This window comes from Silurus aristotelis (assembly GCF_946808225.1).
Source record: "Silurus aristotelis genome assembly, chromosome: 17".
NCBI classification, from domain to species: Eukaryota; Metazoa; Chordata; class Actinopteri; order Siluriformes; family Siluridae; genus Silurus; species Silurus aristotelis.
The window spans coordinates 19,486,683-19,492,682 of record NC_139590.1 but is presented as its reverse complement, the minus strand read 5'-3'; positions in this window follow the sequence as shown (position 1 = coordinate 19,492,682).

Sequence of the window (6,000 nt, the reverse complement as noted above, 5' to 3'; positions counted from 1 at the left end):
CTCTCTCTCTCTTTCTCTCATTTTCCTCATTCATCAGCTGCTAAAAATACTTCTTCCATCTTCTTAACACACTCTCCTCACTAGTCAACACATTTCCATCTCCATCCTTTATTGCTCTAACTGGCAGTACATCGTTCCCAGCTCGGTCTCTCTGCCCAGCCAATTGGTACAAATAATTTTATCCTTCCTTAGTGTCCAACTTCTTATACAGCTCCTCATATATTTTTTCCTTGGCTTTCGCCACATCCCTCTTTACCTGCTGCTGCATCACTCCTGCCTACTTTTTTCATTACCTTTTTAGCTGTCTCCCTCATCACTCCTGCAGTAGTTGCCCAATCATCCAGCACCTCTGCACCACCACCGAGCCCCTGTCTGACCTCTTCCCTGAATCTCATACTACAGTCTTCCTTCTTTAGTTTCCACCATCTTATTCTTTCAGTCCTTACTCTCCTCCTCTTCTTCTTCTTCACCTCCAAAACCATCCTACAGACTACCATCCAATGCTGTCTAGCTACACTGTCCCCTGCCTACACATTACAGTCTCCAATCTCTTTCAGGTTTAATCTCCTGCATAGAACATAGTCCACCTGTGTGCACCTTCCTCCACTCTTATACGTCACCCTATGCTCCTCCTTCTTCTTGAAATAAGTATTCACCACTGCCATTTCCTTCCTTTTAGCAAAATCTACCACCATCTGCCCTTCCACATTCCTCTCCTTAAGGCCATACCTACCCATTACCTCCGCTTCACCTCTGTTGCCTTCACCTACATGCCCATTAAAGTCTGCCCAATCACCAATCGTTCATTCCTCGGTAGACCTTCTACCACTCCATCCAACTCACTCCAGAATTTGTCCTTCTCCTCCATCTCACAACCCACTTGTGGAGCATAGGCACTGATGACATTTATTATAACCCTTAAACTTCCAGCTTCACTTTCATCACCCTATCAGAAACTCTCTTCACCTCCACTACACTCTTACTGTACTCTTCCTTTAGGATCACCCCTACACTTTTTCTCCTTCCATCTACACCATGATAGAACAGTTTAAACCCCCCCTACAATATTCTTGGTCTTACGCCCTTTCCACTTGGTCTCCTGAACACACAACATTTCTCCTCTCCATCATATCAGCTACCTCTCTCCCTTTACCATAGAACCAACATTTAATGTACCAAGTCTAACCTCTACTCGCCTACACTTCTCCTTTCCCTGCTGTCTCTGTAGACGTCTTCCTCCTCTTCATCTCCTCCATCGGCCAACAGTAGCCCAATTTCCACCAGTACCCTGTTGGCTAACAATACCTGTGGCGGTCGTTGGTAACCCGGGCCTCGACCAATCCCGTATGAAATTCTGTTTCCATATTTGATTTGGCACGTTTTACGCTGGATGCCCTTTCTATCACAACCCTCCCCATTACATAGAAATATGATAAATAAAAATATCTTCTCATATAGACATAATACCTTATATAGAAATGGATTATTATAAAGAAACAATATATAGAGAAATATTCTTATATAGTAATATGACCTTATATGAAAATATCTCATTATATAGACATATGACCATATATAGAAATGTCTTTATATAGAAATATGACCTTATATAGCAATATCTTCTTTTATAGAAGTGTGATCTTATATAGAAATATCAGCTTACATAGAAATATCCACTTCTGTACCTTCTGTGCAATATTACTCCTTATTTATTTTTGCTTATTAAAATGTGCAACAACACTTTCTTATTCTTTTTTTCCATTTTAAAAAAAATTTCTTAATGTTTATTCTTATTTAAAAATTTTTTTAATTGCAACTGGAAGCTACTGTCAACATCTTTGTAAGCGCAAATATACTTGGCAATAAAGCTCTTTTTTAATCTGATTCTGATTAGAAATATGACCTTCTATAGAAATATTTCCTTGTATAGAAGTTTGATCTTATATAGAAATTTTGTCTTACATTTTTATCTTTGTCTTATCTCCTTATATACAGTAGACATATGACCTTATATAGAAATATCTCCATTTGAAATATCACCATATACATGTATCCTTGTTTAGAAATATAAAACCTTATGTAGATAGAAAATCTACATTAGTTCTTCCACAAAATGCGTCATTAAAGTCACACTTTACCTCATCACCTTCAACTCATTCAGTGTTTCACAGTATTGTAACACGTGATCTTTCTTTCACTTGTTACATTTAATAGCAAAATGTGCAATATTGTTGTGGCACTCAAACTGTTCATGTCATTAGAGTTAGCTCTTGGTAAAGGGTGATTTCAGTGTTAGATATATAAATTGACATTGGAAAAAAATGGCTTCTGAAGTACTTGAGTGGTTGTTATTCATCTACAACAAGCACAGGTCACTGTGATGCTGAAAAACATTTTTTTACTCTCTGTATACATTTATAGAATATTATTACCCCTACTGACCAATCCAACAGAACAGAGTTCTCAAACACAGAAACCAGAGGAAACACACACACACACACACACACACACACACACCCATACAGCCAGACAGAAGCTGCACAGGAAACAATAACTGAACGACTAGAGTTCAGTCATGCATTCAGGATGCAACATGCCCATGCTCAGAAACAAACATGATGCCAAACAATAGTCTTGATGTTGCAGTCGTGCAGTCAATTTAAAGCTAGATATCTGTTTCTCGAATGTTTGTGTTTGGATGTGCATGTTTAATTGTGATCACAGTGTGTTGTTCTGCTGCTGTGTGCCGCTGAACTATTTTCCTTGTTACTGCGAAAGGTGTGTGCAGCCTTTCCTGCTGGTGTGACAGATGTTACCATGGCAACAGAAGTGCAGGCTGGCAACAGACTGCGTCATAGTTCAGCACAAGACACTGTGTGTGTGTGTGTGTGTGTGTGTGTGTGTGTGTGTGTGTGTGTGTGTGTGTGTGTGTGTGTGTGTGTGTGTGTGAGTGACAAAAAATGTGGATGGATTCTAATATACCTAAAAAAGCGATATATAAATATAAAATTATAAGAAACATGTCTTTAATAAATACATGTAAATATGTTACTGTACATATTTTGCAGAAATCATCACTGAAAGAGCCAAATAAACAGAAAACAGTTGCACTGGATGTCTTTGGATGCTGGAGCATTACATTTTCTACAAATCTCCATAAAATTTAGCGCAAAATCTTCGCAGAAGCGCTGAGGTCACTATAACAGTAAATGGGGACTATATATGGAATAGAATGCTCAAAAAGCACATAATCTTATGCTCAGGTGTCCACACAGTGAATATGTGAAATATGCACGAGTTTCATTTTAGTCTCCATGTCACATGATTTGCTTTTTAATCGGATTATTGTGGAAACAACCCCAGCCATTAGGGTTGCACAAGCCTTAGTGCCGGTCCCAAGCCCGGATAAATGCGGAGGGTTGCGTTAGAAAGGGCATCCAGCGTAAAAACATGTGCCAAATCAAACATGCGGATGGTCCGCTGTGGCGACCCCTAACGGGAGAAGCCGAAAGAAAGTTTATTGTGGAAACAAGCACAACAGCACCACCACTGGTTGTCAGAAGAAACAAAAGCGAAACTTGACTGGCTGATTTCTTTCTATCCCAAACTATAGATTCATGATATTTCACTGCCATGACTTGTTCTCTATTTGGACTCATTTGTTTAGTCCTCTTATCTGACACAATCCATGACGTTCCATGTCAGTAGCAGTGAATAAGAAGACGTGTTCAATATAGTCCAATCAAATTACAAAAACATTGTACAAAAGAACAGATAACTGAACTGTAGGTTTTTTGTTCTGAATGAAAAGACTGCAAACTTTTTGCAGTCATAAAGCATTGCAGACAAAAATGTGTAATTACTGCGCTTTTCATGCATGAGTGGCCCTGCCTTTTTGTATTATCTGTACACCTGGAGGGGCGAAAGCAGGGTCCACATCACAACCAAACCATTTAGATCAAGCTGATGTTCAGCAATGTCATGCACAGCTCTGATTCTCTTTCAAACCTTGGCCGTCTTTGTGATTGTTGTCATGATCCTATCTCATACTGAAAACCCTCACATACATTACAAAAAAATCAAGGTGAATGAACATTTAAGTCTGGTTCTATAAAGGCAAGGAGATATAAATCTTGAACAAGTTATTTTTAATTAAAGGAAACCCTTTACCAAATGCAATAACAAAATAATTACTAAAAGAAAATACCAAAACACTACAGTCTGTGTTTGAGTCTAATGTGATTTATGCACTTTTGCAGCAAGAATTTGCAAATGCAGATTCGGAAATTCCGACAGTGAGCGCACACATCGAAAGACTTTCTTCCTGCTTTCTGTCTTCCAGACATTTCACCTCCCCCCTTCTTTTGAATCTTTCCTCTTTTACTACTCTTCCTTCACCTATTTATTAGTCTTTTCACACCTTCTTTCTCATTCTGTCTGGTCTAAACCAAATCTAATAAAATCAATGAAACCTTCCAACCAACATATATGTCATTACCCTATCTTGTTGCTGTTTTATGCTAAATTAAAATCCTGCCTGTGCCATTCTATTTGTTCACTCCTATGTCTAATTCCTACTGAGACTTGCATTGTAGCACATAACGATCGAGGATACACACTGCACGAGCTTAGACGAGGTAACGCCATCAGAGGAATGTGTGACCTCACACACTTTATGTGCCAGTTTACCTGCTACGCATACTGAGGCAGACTTACAGACACTACATGACTGTACAAGCAACTGACTCGCAGTTTCACCTGAAAACTCAAGAGCATGGAAAGGAATCCGTCTCTGTAACACTCACAGATTTTTCGCTGATTTTTACCGCCAGAAATATAAAAAACAAACATAAGTAGCTTTTTCACGTATCATTACTTTATTGAAGTATTTCCATTTGGGGAGACTTTAACTTACTACTACTACAAAAAAATATTGTACTTTTTTACTCAGCTACATTTCGCAGAATCAGTCGTTTATTTTTATTCATGAGTGGATAAAAACTGAACTGGTCAAACACGCAGTAAGCCACCAATCAGGGTCGAGCACGCGCTCTGTTTTGAAATTGTTTTGATTGCCGTTTGGTGGTATCTAATTAGCACCAACATACAGTTCAGCATCAGTTCAACAGCAAGCAAAACATTTTAGGAGGAATAAATGATAGAAGAGACTCCTGATTCGAACTCGCCACGACACCCGTGGCCTCATTTGCGCGATTATTTTGAAGCAGTTGAAAAGAAGGTTTGACTCATCAATATTGTTCTATTAATAGATCGGTGTGCTGAGTATTTTACCTACTCTAGCTGCGATGTTGTATGGTTTAGAGACAGTGGCATTGAGTAAAAGACAGGAGGTGGAGCTGGAGGTAGCAGAGCTGAAGATTGAGGTTTTCGTTGGGAGTGACGAGGATCGACAGGATTAGAAACAAGTTTATTAGAGGGACAGCGCTTTTGGACGTGTAGGAGACATGGTATGGGAGGTGTGATTGAGATGGTTTGGACATGTGCAGAGGAGGGACATGGGGTATATCAGTAGGAGAATGCTGAGGATAGAGCCACCAGGAAGGAGGAAAAGAGGAAGACCAAGGAGGAGGTTTATTGGTGTGGTGAAGAAAGACATGCAGGTAGTTGGTTTGAAAGAGACAGATATAGAGGACAGGGGGGTATGGAGACGGATGATCTGCAGTGGCGACCCCTACATGGTTGACTCCATATTTAATAAAGCAGATAATGAGGCTTGTTTGTTTTTTTTGTTTTTTTTAAGTGCTGTCCTGAATGGTTTTCCATGTCAGAAAAGGAAATTCCTCACACTGTTACAAATCATTGGCACTGGAGGCGTGTTCAAACAATTCTTTAAAGAAAACTTCAGTCAGCTTTAATCATACAAGTTAAAGTGGAATCCCAAAGCACTAAAGAATATGAAAAATAACAGGCTTTCTGTAGCTGCTGCATCAGATTTAAAACATAGAATCTTGCCTACAAGGCCAAAACTCACCAGTGCCC